Below are 15,675 nucleotides of genomic sequence, written 5' to 3'. Positions count from 1 at the left end.
CTCATGTTTTAATAGCCTTATTTATTATTGGCCAACTGCTATTCTGTCTGCCACTCTAACTGCACACATTATTTCAATGCTAATAAACATCCAATATGCCCCCCAAACATTGACCATTACAGCCTTTAACAAGACACGTTTGCAGATTTAACTCACAGAATGCAGAACATAGAAAAGACACCAAAGGGAATCTGATCATCATTTGTTTTATTTTGTTTTATTTCTTGCTCTAAGGTTTCAATTTCCTGTTCCAAAAACATTATCACACTATCGGGGGAAGATTTCTTGAAGGCTGCAGAGAATTAACTCTGTCTTGCATGCTGCCTTATGTCTGCTTTTTCTTCAGTTTGTGTTTTATTCTCAAAGCATTCGAGCGATTGCTGCTCCTTTTGCTGACACTACTGTGGCTTTGAACAGCTAGCCAGAGATAGCAGATGATAGGAGATTAGATAAGAATAAGCTTTAGAAAACACAAACAGTACAGTGAGGCTTGAATAGGAAGTAGAATTTATTTATCCCAGGTCTGTTCTTGTGGATGGAAAAAATGTCTTGAACAAATGAATGTTGTTTTGCCAGCACACCCTTAAAGAAGGCTGAAGAAACCATAACCATGATGAAAAAAGTTACATTTATTCAAATACAATATAGAGGATCTGCAAACAGCCAAACAAACATAATTAGCCAAATAAAAATATAGCCTGGGCAGTGAAATTCCCCACTCCTGGATGTGTTTATAGGCTTCACCTGTGGCCCCACAGCAAAGGATTATAAATAATTCTTCATCTTTGCTATGAGAACTGTGACTATTTGAACCCGACAAGTGCACAGTGGCACTAGCAGGTCAGTATTCACCCCACTGCACCTCCCAAATCTAAAGGGCACCCCAAGGACAAAAGCCCAAGTGGCATATAGAGAAAGAGAGTGCTCTTACCCCAGTAATGCCTCAGTTATTTACACTCAATTAAATAAAAGAATTTCCCTTCTGTCCCGCTTGTGGGGTTTAGAATTCTCCTTATTTGGGTGCAGAACTGTGGCAATCTTTGTGCAAATAGTTGTTTCTTTGGTTTAGTGCAGAGCTCGGTTATTTGTTAAATTCATAACCTACCTTTCTTCCCAAAGCCTGGAGTCCACACGGCTTTCATTAGCCAGTATTCTCAGCGCTATGTAGTCTGAAGGCAGATGGTGCAGCCACCTTACTGAAGGCAAAGAGGGCTGGGTCAGTGCCTGGAGCTTGCCAAGGACAGGGGTCACCAGCAGGGTACCTGCAAGTTACAAGAAATTCTAACTAAACATTAGAAAGAACTTTTTGTGGTAAGAGCTGTTCGACAGTGGGATGGTCTCCCTTGGGAGGTTGTGGGCTCTCCTTCCTTGTAGCTTTTTAAGCAGAGGTTGGATGGCCATCTGTCATGGATGCTTTTGTTGAAATTCTTGTATTGCAGGGTGTTGCACTAGATGACTCTCAAGGTCCATTCTGGCTCTACAATTCTATGATTCTGTGTGCCCACAGAGGCTTTCAATGGACCCCACATGGTCCTCTCCCACACTGAAAGTCTGGAAAGAAGCATCCTATTGCATCCAGTAAAATAGTTTGTGATTTGTTGTGGTGCCTGTGTGGTGCCCACAGTGGTTTCTCTGGCTTTGCAAAGATGCCCATGGGTACAAAAGAATTGGAAACCACTGGTTTAGGAATTTGTGTAAGAGCCCAAGTTCCATGACAGAAGAAATATAGGATATGTTTAAGCGATATATTTTAAAAGTCAATTTGCATTTAGCAAATTAGGAAGAAAACTTGCTAAAAGCTCCATTTTATAACTCTTACACAGTTTCTCAAAGTTTCATCTGAATAAAAGGAAACCACAAAAGAATCATGTCCTTTTTGGGGGTAAATTGCAAATGCATGAAAAAGTTATAATAGCCTTCAAGTGATGGATAAAATTACCACACTGTCCATTATAATTTTCATCTTCCTTTAAATTAAAAGAAAGATAATTTTCATGATTAACTCATTTCTTTTTAGCTCATCAACCCTGTCCTACAGCTATATTTCCAGGGAAATTGGCCACTTAGCTGTTTCCCAAGTGATTTGACCTTTATTCTTGTGGCTAAATGAACAATCCTTTCTCAGTGTTGGGCTAGCAACAAGAGCTCTGAAGGGGACTTTCTTGCTATTAATATTGGTCCAGTGACCCAAGAAACAACAACTGAATGAGAGAACATCTCAGATCTGAATATTTATTTTATTTGCCTCTATCATGGGTTGAGTAGCTTCCAGCTGCTTAGCCCCACTCCTCTGCCTCAGAGGATATCAGTAAGCTCTTCTGCCTAGTAGGTAGAGGTCAACGGGCAGCACCGTGCAAGATGAAGAATAAAGTCAGAAAATACCACCTAAACAATCCTGACACCATGTTATTTCTCCTCCTGATTCCAGACTTGAATAAGATTTCCATTTTGATATTCTTTGTAAGCCGCCTTGAGAGCCTCTTGGGGCAGTAAGTTTAATAAATTAATAAACACTGTTCCGAAGAAAGTGGTAGAATAATAATTTTTAAAATGTTATATGTATTCAATTGATCAAACACTGGTAATTTAAGAACTTTCTCATTGACTCAAAGGTCCCCCCCCCCCATTAATTGAGCAGCAATTATGCAATTATTTTTGTTAAAAATAATTAACAAACAAACATCAACACAAAACAGTCATTCTCTTTTGTGAGAGTGTTTCAGGCTTCAGTCCTAAACAAAGTTATCTGAGAGTTGGACCCATTCAACTTAATGAGACCTGCATCTCATGTGCTGTAAGGGAGAATGCTTTTTTAGAGATGAGTCATTTGGCCTGTCTAACCTCACCCTAGCTTCTGGCTGTAGGATTCAGACATTATTCCTCACCCACCATAGTAGTTGGAAATCAAGGAGGGGGTAGAACCTCTGACCCCATGACTCACCAAAAGGGGCAAATATAACTGTGAGTGAGGGAAGCCCTTTTGCTACTCTCTAGATATCTTTGTTCTTCCAACTGCTTTCAGTCTAAGTATGGGTCATCCTTTCACTCCAGCAACACAGATAGTGGTGTAGTTATTCACATAGGGCTGTCCACACATTACATTCAACAAGTGTACAATCTATGTACCTGTGTGCACAGATGGTTGAGCTGTACACCCATACAGCTGTTCACATGTAACATTCAACCAGTGTATACAATATGTACACAACAACTGAGCTGTACAAATCAAAAAGTGTATATTCTTTCACATAAACACTTGTGCATGTATACAGACAGATTGCACCTTTGTTGACTGTTACATGTCAGCAAGCCTAGTTTATCCCTGCCTCCATTAGTATGTATACAACACCATGCATATAATAATAATATTAGTAATAATGGTAGTATTTGAAAACAAGACATTCCAAAGAGTGTCAAGCTGTGCCTTAGAGCTACCAAACTCCCATAACAAAGGCACAAGGCTTATTTTACTTCAGCTCAGCCTAAGGAAAGTTTCAACGGTTGCCAGACTGTTCACAATTACTCAGGAAACGAGGTGCTTGTAGCCAAATATATGTATGATTGTTCTGTACAAAGAGGTGATTTATTTCTGCTACAAGGGCATTTGTTCGCCCAATGTATAAAATAACATTTTTCAGAAACTTCAAAGCCCCAGCGGTCAGGCAAAAATAAATCCTCAGACTAGTTTTTATGTGAAGCAAGAGTAATCATATAACCCTCGATTCCCACAACAGTCCTTTAAGAGATCCTCCCCTATTACATTTTTATACAATGCTCGCTTCCGTTTCTTCTGTCAAAATACCAGCTCGGCTGCACTACCATCTTTAATCAGCAGACTTCTAAATCTTCCCTGCAACTGGAGTGGGGGGGTGTTGTGTGGGTAAAGAAGTGTGTTATAAGAAAGCTATTCATCACGTCAGGCCAAAACAAACTGGTCACTGTGCAGGAAAGAAATTATTTTTCAACCGCACTTGTTAGTCATTTATAAAATTGAGCAATACACACAGTGTATATTTATGGTCTGGGAAAGAAAACTCTGCCCAAGTTATTTTTTACAATAAAGGAGAGGAAGTGTAGCTATTTGGCTTGGAAACAGAGAGCTAGGAGATATATTTGTATGTATAAGCATGTGCATATGTATATCACAGTTATCTCGTTGTCTTCCTTCGGAGAAAAATATTTTCTCTCTTGTCCTTTGAAAATGTCTTACTGGATTTTAAAGGTGAAGTGCCTGCGATCTTTGGAGGAGACTGAAGATAACAAAAAGTACACCCCACATATCTTTCAAAGAAGCTCTAGGCTATTTATAATCCAAAGCAAAAATTAAATGTAGTGTTCCCCATTAAAATCATCAGTACAGTGGTACCTCGGGTTACATACACTTCAGGTTACAGACGCTTCAGGTTACAGACTCTGCTAACCCAGAAATAGTACCACGGGTTAAGAACTTTGCTTCAGGATGGGAACAGAAATTGTGCTCCGGCGGCGCAGCGGTAGCAGGAGGCCCCATTAGCTAAAGTGGTGCTTCAGGTTAAGTACAGTTTCAGGTTAAGAACGGACCTCCAGAACGAATTAAGTACTTAACCCAAGGTACCACTGTATGTAAAAACCAAGACTCTGCAACAAAATCCAAACCAGACAATAACAGATCTAAAACATTGAAGACCCACCAACAAAAAGAGAAAACATGGGTAAAAGACTTTTTTTTAACAGCAGGGGTGAATAATTTGTTCGCCCTTAGATAGCTCTCCAGGAACTTCATGCCAAAGGTGGGTGTGGCAAAAGGTGAGCATAGCCACTCTACACACAAATTCACACATGTAGGATTGCCATATTTTGAAGAGCAAAAAAGTAGACACACTTACCAATTTCTAATTTTAGCTATGGATCGCTATGACAACTCTACCCATGAAAAAGAGGACACGTCCTGGGAAAAGATGACATATGGCAACCCACACATATACAAACATGCAGGACAGAATTAAAATGAGTGTGGGAAATGCAGGACAATGAGGCTTTGGAGCATGGATGGGAAACCTGTGGACCTCCAGATGTTGTTGGTCCCATCAGCCCAAGCAAGCACAGCCAATAGTTCAGGATGATGGGAATTGTAGTCTAACACTTTCTGGAGGGCTGGAGGTCCCCCACCCCTGCTTTAATATTTTGTTTTGTTTTGTTTTACGAAGCAGAAGTCTTCTGTTAAAGTTTTTTCTTTTTTTGAATCAAGATTGAGATAATAGTTAAAAAATCTGCTGAAAAAGCTGGATGTTAATGCTACTGAGAGCAGCTTCCTTGTTCAAACATTGGTCTTAAATAAGGACAATTGTGTCTGATCTCTCTTGAGCAAAATCATTATGGCTGTGGTGCAGCAGGTGCAGTCAGCCAGATGCAGAAAATACAGAATAAATTTATCTGGGGTGGCTCCTTAAATTTGGAGGATCCTCAACTCTGATGCGAGCCTTATCAGGACACTGCAGTCATTTCACCAGCGAGTAAAGAAACACTTCTTTGTCCAAGAAGTTGAGTTGGACACTCAGGGCTGTCTTAAGCATATGCAGCACAGGGATGTAAAGATTCCCCCCCCCCCAGTTGCCCAGTCCCGGGTGCAGAGCAGGGTGGAGCCAGCCAGCTGCCTCAGCGTCTCGCTGGCTTGGTCGCCCCTAAACTCACGGAGCAGCAGAAGAGCCCACCACAGCACTCCAACTGATAGGCAGGCTCTTCTCCAGACTCAACTCTCAGGCCCCAGACTCTTGGCCTGGCACCTCTGACCTCTGAGAGCCCAGGACCCGGGGAGGGGTCTTAAAAAAACCTCAACAACTTCAATCCTAAAAAAAGGTCAACAACTTTGGTTGGCCGTCACAGCCCTTCACTTCATCAAATCTGGCCCTCTTTGAAAAAAGTTTGGACACCACTGGCCTACGGGTAAGATGCCCCTTTGGACACTAGCATTTCTGCATCCATGGTTGGTTTTATTTCTAATTGAATTCTGCATTATGTTTTGCTCTTACTCTGTTTTATTCTTGGTTTGAATTGATTGGGAAATTTTGGAACAAGATGGAGATAGACTGAAATTGCAGAGTTTTGAAAAATTAAAAAACAAAGTGCGAGACTGGCTCCATTATTTCCAGATAATGGAGGCATTTAAATTGGACAAGAAAATTGGCTTCCAGGTGGAAAGATCAAAATTAGAAACTGAACTGTTAGAACCCAAAACTAAGAATTTGTCAAGAATGTATAACTTGCTGCTGAAATGGAACACTCAGGATGAAACGGTAAAATCGGCTATGATTAAATGGGCACAGGACGTTGGACATAACATTATGTTTGCTGACTGGGAACAGTTGTGGACCACAGGTATGAAATTTACGGCATGTAATGCCTTAAGAGAGAATATTATGAAAATGATATACAGGTGGTACATAACCCCAGTCAAGCTTGCAAAAATCTATCACTTGCCCGATAATAAATGTTGGAAATGTAAAGAAACTGAAGGTACATTTTTTCACCTTTGGTGGACGTGCCCAAAGATTAAGGCTTTCTGGGAAATGATATATAATGAATTAAAAAAGGTATTTAAATATACCTTCCCTAAGAAACCAGAGGCCTTTCTCCTGGGCATAGTCGGCCAAATGGTGTTAAAAAAGGATAGAACTTTCTTTATGTATGCAACAACAGCAGCAAGAATACTTATCGCAAAGTATTGGAAGACACAAGAACTTCCCACGCTGGAGGAATGGCAGATGAAACTGATGGACTATATGGAACTGGCGCAAATGACTGGCAGAATCCGTGACCAGGGAGAAGAGGCGATGGAAGAAGATTGGAAGAAATTCAAAGACTACCTACAGAAATATTGCAAAATTAAGGAATGTTAGAGTGATGTTGGATTGAAAATAAGTGGTTTCCAGCTGTACAGGATAAAATTATAAGACAGACTAAGATTAAAGATCAGGATTAAAGAAGTTTAAGGAAACGGAAATTTGGTACTTAAGAGGTAAAATTTTAATGCTATATTACATCAAGATTAAAGATTAGGAGTAAATAAGTTAAAGGAAAGGGAAATTTGGTACTTAAGAGGTAAATTTTTAATGCTATATTACACTAAGAATAAAGATTGGGGTTAAAAAAGTGGAAAAGAAATTGCTGGAGGAACAATTTGGACTGGAATACAAAAGAGGGAGGTATGAGGCAGTCCAGAAAATAAGTAAATTTTAAAAAGGGAAATGAAAAAGTGATATTGTTTTTAATTGTTCTGTTTCTTTTTTTGTTGTTTTTTGTTTTTTGTTTTTGTTTTCCTTTTTTTGGAATTTGTATTGTGTATTTGTGTATTTCTTTTTTATGTTTTTTCTGTTCAACTTTTTATTGAAACTTTAATAAAAATTATTTTAAAAAAATATATATTCTTGGTTTGAATTGTATTTCCACCCTGAAAATACTTTCATTAAATAAATGTTGCCAGTAGTTATTATTGGTTTATTTATCACAATTATATACCAACTTTATCTTCCAATGAGTTTAAGGTGCTATACTTGGTTCTCCTCCTACCCATTTCATCCTCACAACCATGTGAGGCAGGTTAGGCTAAGAGATGTTGACTGGCCCAAGGTCACCCAGTGAGCTTCTTGGCAGAGTGGGGATTCCAACCTTGGCCTTCCAGGTCGTGGTCCAACACTTTAACCGTTAAGCCACACTGGCTCTTATAATGATGGGTTAAATTACTGAGGAATAAAATATGTTATCTTCTCTAGATCAGTGGTAGAGCATCTGCTTGTCATTCCGGAGGTCCGTACTTAACCTGAAACTGTTCTTAACCTGAAGCACCACTTTAGCTAATGGGGCCTCCTGCTGCTGCCGCGCCGCCAGAGCACAATTTCTGTTCTCATCCTGAAGCAAAGTTCTTAACCTGAAGCACTATTTCTGGGTTAGCAGAGTCCATAACCTGAAGCGTCTGTAACCCGAGGTACCACTGTATACTGCACGTTAATGTAGACCAATTAACTGACTCAATATTAGGCAGCTTCCTACGCCTGTATTTTTACCAACTTTTCTCAGTGCTTTTAAAAACATCAAAACATGCAAAAATCCCTAGCAGCCAAATGTTGAGAGGGAAAATCAATAGCAATTTAAAGGAAGCCTGTCCACCATTACTGACCTTCTAATTCAGAACCCCTGATAAGCTTCTAAGGAACCTCGAACAGAGGTTGGGCGGGGGGGAGAGAACCACTTCTCTAAACGATCTTTTACTACGTGAGTAAAATCAATACTTTTAAAGCAAAAAGAAGAAGCAGATAGAAAAAGTACTTGCTTTTAGATGATGGAAGCCTGCCTTGTAGCACGCTGGTCTTCAGCTGGTGGGTCAGGACCTATTTACTGGGCCATGGCCTGATCTAAGGTGGTCTGCAACAACAGCACTACCACCACAGAAAAATACAATAAAAAATGAAGAAATAAATCCCCAAATGCCTGTTTAGATTAAAGATTGCTTCTGTGTCTGAAAAGGCTGCAAAATAGTCCACGCTCTTTTTAAAATTAAAAAAACAAAAACCTGTAGGGGCCCCAGATCCTCCTTTGGCCCATAGGATATGGGGCAGAACTCCGTCTCTTCCTTACCACCCTACAGTTTTCCTACAAAAACTATCTTGCCCATAGCGCTCTTTGACCCTGAACACACAGCTTGCTGCAATGGCACATGCAGAGGAGGAAAGCAACTTCCCGGGAGTGATTTCAGCTGGAAAATTGGGAGAGGGGATTGTCAGTTCCCTTCCTATCAAAATCCTACACATCAAAATTCCATCCAGTCACTCATCCAGTTGCTAATTCTTAATTTATAAAACAATTATAGGCTAGACAACATGGGCTTCTTCCTAAAGGAGTTGTTTTCTTCTGTGTGTGTGAAAAGGAAAACTATTCTAAAATGGTATACATTTGTTGTTGTTGTTGTTGTTGTTGTTGTTGTTTTATTTCTTACACTCCCTTAACTATAAGGGATGGAAGGTGAAAGCTGTGGGATGTGAAACACATAGCAGTCAAGTACAACATTCCTAGAGTGGACGTGGATGCTTTGTACCAGCCAGGAGTCTAACTTCCTGTTTCCTCCTGAGCTGTGACAAAACTTCCTCTGCATGTGACTAAAGGCCTGTGTGTGTGTGAGAGAGAGAGGCCTAACCTGGGAAAGGGAGCACAGCTCTTTCCTTTGTCTCTTCTCTATTTTTGCTCTTCTACATGTTAGCAGAAGTGACTGCCTGTTTGCAGTCACTTAGGAACTAACTCCCTTATGGGATAGTTCCACATGTGTATATAGTTTTGTAACCTAAGTCTGCCTTCAGGAATACAACTGTGAACTGAATGAATGTGAGTAAACTACTTTTATATTGACTTTAATAAGACTCTCATGTTTATTCGTTTTAAGAGGGGCAGGGCGGGATCTTACCAGGAATCTTATACTGAGAGACTTAGATGAGACTGAAACAAGCAAACCGCTGTGTGTTTAAAGGGGCATGTTACTCTGCTAAGATATAGAACTTGCTAACGCAAGTTAGGAAGGATATCATTAAACAATATATCCTCTCCTGCATCCCTGAACATTCCCACAAAAGCAATGTAAAAATACAAATTAAAAAGAGTTTAAAGCAAATTACTGTCACAAGCAGAGGGTGTTAAGGGCTACTGTAATGAAATATTTTTGCAAGTACCAATTTTTTCCGTGTATAAGACTAGGTTTTTTTATTCAGATATCATCTTTAAAATTGGAGGTTGTCTTATACATGGATTGTTCAACGTGGGGACGTGGGATTGTTTGCTGCTGTGAGTGGTAGATTGTTATTGGTGGCTGTGGCAAAGGGACGGTGTTGATTGGCTGTCACTGCAGCAATTGGGCGAGTGATTTGCTGCCTTTGTTAGTGAGGGGACAGAGGACAAGTAGCTTTTGTGAGGCGTGCGAGAGGCATTATTGGTCTTGCGGGTGAGCGATTTTTGGCATTCCCCCTAAAAAGAGCTCAACAACTGTAGGCAACCCCCACAAAAGAAGCTCAGCAACTCTGGGCAATTCTCCCCCCAAAAAGCTAAACAACTTTGGGGGATCCCCCCATTTTCTTAATTTTGAGTCCCCAAAAACAGGGGGCATCTTATACAAGGGGGTGTGTTATACACGGAAAAATACGGTATATTTTCACCCAATCAATGGAGTTTTTCAATTGATTCAAAGTTGCTGTTTTTCAGCTGATCAATCTATGGCAGAGTCTTATGCATATCTACTCTGGAGTAAGTCCTAGTAAGTTATGTGGGGTTTTGATTCCATGTGAATATGCATAGGATTGTAGGCTCAACCAATGAGTTGAGTAAAGTTGCTGTCCTAGGAGATATTCCGGCAATTTTTCAGAGGACAGAGGTGTACATAGCCTTTTTGTCCCCTCTTCTTCAGGAATCACTGAAAGGTCTAACAGTACCTGGTGTGTGGAGAATATCTAATCTGAAATAGATATCCCACCCTGCAAAATCCAACAAATAGAGGCCATCTTTTGAATTCACTGCAATCACACTGAAGACACCCATATAGTAATTCTTTCTTAGTAAATATTTCTAACACGTACACGGGCTTTGCCCAATAAAATTATCCAGGATCAGATCAAATATATAACTTAAACTAAAAGAGAGAAAGTGGGTGGAAGCCTATTTTAATCCATGACAGAGTTTCAATTACAGTATTATTCTTTTTGATATATGCACATACACTCGCTGTGCCTTTACCCCTTCCCCACAGAAAAGACCAATTAGCTTCATATCCATTTAATCTCCCTCCTCAACTCACTCTCCAGAGCAACTTGATATAAAAAAGACATGAATCACTAATGTAACTAGGATATTAATATGTTAAACAATTAATCACACTGGGTTATATTCAATGTTAGTGCAACTCGGATTAGAGACATTGTAATTAGTACAATGACTATAGGTCCAATAATTTCAGTGGGTCTACTTGAAGTATAACATAGTTGGGTACAGTCCAATGGTGTGTTGTTGTTGTTGTTTTCAAAGTCTGCATAAAGTGTAGCAGGGGCTACATCTGAATTTCTAGGGTTCAAATGTGCCTGGAAGTCTTAGGTCACATTTGCACGATTCATGTGACACACTAATTTTCATTAGTGTGAAATTTCACACTAATGATTTAGGGGATGTTTTCAGAAATTTCTAAATATATGTTTAGGGTAATTTTGGACAATAAGGGGTGGTGGGAGTTGTAGTCCAACAACATCAGGAGGGCACTGCATGGGTGAACCTAATTTTGCATAGATTTTAACCCATAAGAATATAAATAGAGTCCTGCAGGACCAGGCCAATTTATCCATCTAATCCAGCGTTTCTCAAATTGGGGTCGCCAGCTATTTTTGGACTACAACTCCCATCATTCCTAGCTATCAGGGCCAGTGGTCAGGGATGATGGGAACTGTGGTTCAAAAAGAGCTGGAGACTCAAGTTTTGGAAACCTTGAAGTCTAATCCAACATCCTGTTCTCATAGTGACCAATCAGATGCCTGTGGAAAAAACGCAAGCAGAAACTGAGTGCATCATCACTCTGCCCACCTGATTTTCAGTAACTGGCATTGATCACATGCTACAAGTTTAAGGCATTCCCTTGGTCTGAAAGGCTAAAGGCTACTGCTGTGATGAGTTATCTCTTACTATTCAGAAATCAGTGCTACATCCACTAAAAACACTATGGAAGCTGTGTGTTGCTTAGATTTCCAGCTGTGATCCCAGAATATCTGTGCAATAAATTCTTTCATAGGCCAATATGTGACCATATTTGTTAATGTGGATCAGGCCAGATGGAAAACATTGTGCAGTAGATCATGTAGCTTCTTGTCACCTAGGGGCAGATTCCTCTATTCATTTCGTAATTACCTAAGTCAAGCAGACAATTTGAAAATAAGATGGTTGCTGGCTGATTTGGACAAGTTTGATTCCTGCAGGTTCACATTATAGGCACTAACAATAAGAAAAGTTACAAACTACCTTTTTTTACTGCCAGGTGGATTTTTAAAAATTTAAAATAATTGCTGAACTTTACTCTCTCTCTTTTTGGCAACTTGCATTTCTGTAAATTTATATATTTACCATTTTTTTTAATATTACTTTTTTGTGAGTAATAGCCATTGGCTATAAACTGTAAAAATAAAAATAAAAAAAAAATTGACTGGACTAATGAACATTATGGTCTCCACTGGATCAAGAGGTTCCTTGACTAAATGTTTTTAGATTAAAATAATAATGTGTGTTCTTTAAAAAAAAAAAATCCTTGTAATAGAAATGACATTTTTATCACCAGTGAGACATTTGCTTCTATTGTAAAGCTGGCTAGATTGTAGCATGGTTTTTCAATATAAGCGATGGAACAAAGAACCTGTATTCAAGTAAAGCTCAACCTTGGATTTCATATTTTTAAAGGAGTGAGCCTAGGAAGACAAGGAAGTCAGCTATGTCTGTTTAGGAGGATGTTCATTTAATAAAGGAAAAGTCCCCAAGGCCATGTTAAGCTGCCAGGTTTATAATTAAAAACACACACACAAATAAATCCCTTCAATTCCAAACGCTTAAAATAGACTTTGAGCATTGAGTTGATGCCACAAGGAAAGCTCATGTTCAACTCTCTCTCTTATAACTGTTAAAGTGGGGGGGACATTAAAGATGCGTCTAGGACAAGCTGAATGAAGAACGATGTTGCACTATAATGTTTCAGGCCCAAAATTACATGGTTTTGTTTTCATCAGAAAAATAACTTTTAACAGCCTGTCATGGTTTACTGGGTAACAATGGGTAAGACTCCATGCCTGGGTTGCATGCAGTCTAAAATGGTAAGATACAAGTTTGCTTACTCACGAAGAGAATTAAGCCTATGTTATGCTGCACACAAAGACCATAAAATCGGGTAATGTGGTTGGGCAATGCCATAATCCTTTTTCAGCAATGGAATCATGAGCAACTGTCAATCTTGATTTGCACAAGATGCCAACTAGCCCACAGTGGTACATGATCAGATATTACCAAAGAGACCTTCAGGTGTGCACAAAAGGAATCTTAAGGAACCATTTCATACATGACCCTTTGCATTTTTAACAAACGGTTATTTGATATGATACCAGCCATAAGTGTCAGGGTTCTCTTCCATCAAAAAAACATTGCTGCCTGAGGAATCAGTTTTGACACTCAGAGTGACAAAACTAGTTAACAAGTTGATTTTGCAGTCAAACCTTTCAAGGGCGAAACTGCTTAAATAAGGCAGCATGACAAGTGAAAGATACATGGTTCTGCTCTACAGGTTGCCTTGTTAGCAGATACTCTTTCTTGGTTCTGGCTTTATTAGTAGTAATAGTAGCAGAAATAGTTCAGAAGGGAAACATTCTCCACTGCATAGAAAAACCACTATTGCACACTATGTAACATGGCCAAATGAGGCTTCTCTATCTGGACTTTGGGACTCTTCCTCAGTCCCCAGGAATGCAATCCTCAACAGTCCTGCTGTGCATCATCCTTTAGTGCTTTTGCCTTGATCCTTGACCCCTCTCCTTCATTGCCTATGTAGAGATGGGTTTGTGTGAGTGTGGAAACTTCTAACTTCTGCAGGCTGGGATGTAGCCTACAATAAAAAGTAGGAATCATATACGTGGCTCCATCCTTCTAGACCTACCCACCCCTGGCATAAGGTCCCTATATGTTTCCTCAAGAAAGAATGCAGTCCCCAGTCTGAGGAAGGTCCCCCATCCCTAAACATAATGTCAGAAGCATCAGCTATCCACTTTTATTCAGAAACATGTGCATCTGCAAGGTTCCACTGACTTCAGATACAAACTATAGCAGCATCAGATGGGCAGCAGTAGGGTATAAAGTCTTCTGTGTTTAGACAGATTTTAATGGTTTATTTTTCTCCCAAGGGGAAAAACAGCTCTAAATTAAGGAGAAAACATGAGAAATTCTTACACTTATTATGTTTGTGTTAATCCAATGTCTACGTTTATTTATTTATTTATTTATTTATTTATTTATTTACATACCCAGATCTGGCAGATGGCAAACCTTAGCTTGCAAATTAAGTTACTTTACTTCTAAATGGTGCATCTTCTAGAGAAAAATTGCAGACCTAACCCGCATATACATGTGACAAGGAAATGCAATTAGGCAGATAAATTTAACTACGAATGCAGTGGCTGCTTCAAATGAAGGAATGAAGTCTACCTTTCCTTCCTGTGCATTACAAATGGTTCAATTAGAAATGTAGCAATGCCATTTTCATAGATGTTTAAAACATATATCAAATGCATTGCCTGTTATGAAATACATTTTTCTGTTGGCTCAACTCCCATTGAGATCTACTTCTAGGAAATGAGTTTTTGTAAAATGTTTGCAATTGCGTGGGTTCCATCCTCCCCCATGGAGCCATTCTCACAGATCCAAATTATATCTAGATATATTTTTCTGTTGACCATAATCCACAATCAGTTAACCCATGCATCTAACTAAATGGTTGTTAATTTTTAATATTTCAATGAGGAAGAAAATATGCCAAGATCCATTTTACCATGGTAAAGGCAATTGTGTATTAATTGATTGATTAATTAAAGAATTTAGATGCCAAACATTCATGGCACAGCCCAGTAAAGCAGTTCACAATATAAATAAATTACACACAGAGAGAGAGAATAAAAACTAAAAACAACAGATACAACCAACCATTTGAAAGCAAGACTAAACTAGAAATAGATTTTTGTCACCTGAATTTCAACCACAAAGTTAGAGGGTCATCATTCTTAGCTGCAAACTTTGCCTATGTGACAATCATCATATCACCAATAAATCTTGCCTTCCCATTTGATCCCCTGATGGGACAGGCTTGATAAGGTAACTTCATACTCTGCAGACAAACTTATACACAATGATTACATTTAATGCAGTTCAGGGCATTTCCTATGCACTGCAGAGTAGCTGGAGCACCCAGTCAGATTATTATTACTATTATTATTCATGTTTATTAAACGGCCTCGGTCCAGTATATCTGAAGGAGCGTCTCCACCCCCATCGTTCTACCTGGACACTGAGGTCCAGCACCAAGGGCCTTCTGGCAGTTCCCTCACTGCGATAAGCCAATTTAAAGGGAACCAGGCAGAGGGCCTTCTTGGTAGTGGTGCCCTCCCTGTGGAACACCCTCCCATCAGATGTCAAAGAGAACAACAACTACCAGACTTTTAGAAGACATCTGAAGGCAGCCCTGCTTAGGGAAGCTTTTAATGTTTGATGTATTACAGTATTTTAATATTTTTCTGGAAGCCACCCAGAGTGGCTGGGGAAGCCCAGCCAAATGGGCAGGGTATAAATAAATTTATTATTATTATTATTATTATTATTATTATTATTATTATTAAATTCATGTTTCCTTACTATTGTAACATCATTCAACTTTACATTCAACTCTAGCAGTCTGATTATCAAACTAGGCATAATTTCCTTTCCCCTGCCTTTAATAAGAGTTCTGCATAACTTTAAAATGCCTCCAGCATTTTCAGGGGCCCCAAGGCAAAGGAGAATATGCCTTCCTTGCAGATATAGGACTTGGCCATCTTTTTCAAAACTGGTGATGAGAGAGTGTCCACCATATCAGATAGCAATAGGCTGCCTTAGGAGGTG

General features: G+C 39.4%; 1 long non-coding RNA gene across 1 annotated transcript; it reads right to left on the bottom strand.

The window, feature by feature from the left end:
- Nucleotides 1-217: 217 nt before the first annotated feature.
- On the bottom strand, nucleotides 218-8,419 carry LOC308468375. The gene is made up of 3 exons (XR_013981611.1): nucleotides 8,306-8,419; nucleotides 1,106-1,262; nucleotides 218-417 (listed from the first exon to the last, which is right to left on the bottom strand). It is a non-coding gene; the product is annotated as an uncharacterized lncRNA (long non-coding RNA).
- Between the last annotated feature and the right edge of the window lie 7,256 nt (nucleotides 8,420-15,675).

Source organism: Podarcis pityusensis, assembly GCF_964106645.2.
Source record: "Podarcis pityusensis genome assembly, chromosome: Z".
Taxonomy (NCBI): Eukaryota; Metazoa; Chordata; class Lepidosauria; order Squamata; family Lacertidae; genus Podarcis; species Podarcis pityusensis.
Note: the sequence above shows the minus strand (reverse complement) of the source record. Positions and strands in the feature narration are given on the sequence as shown.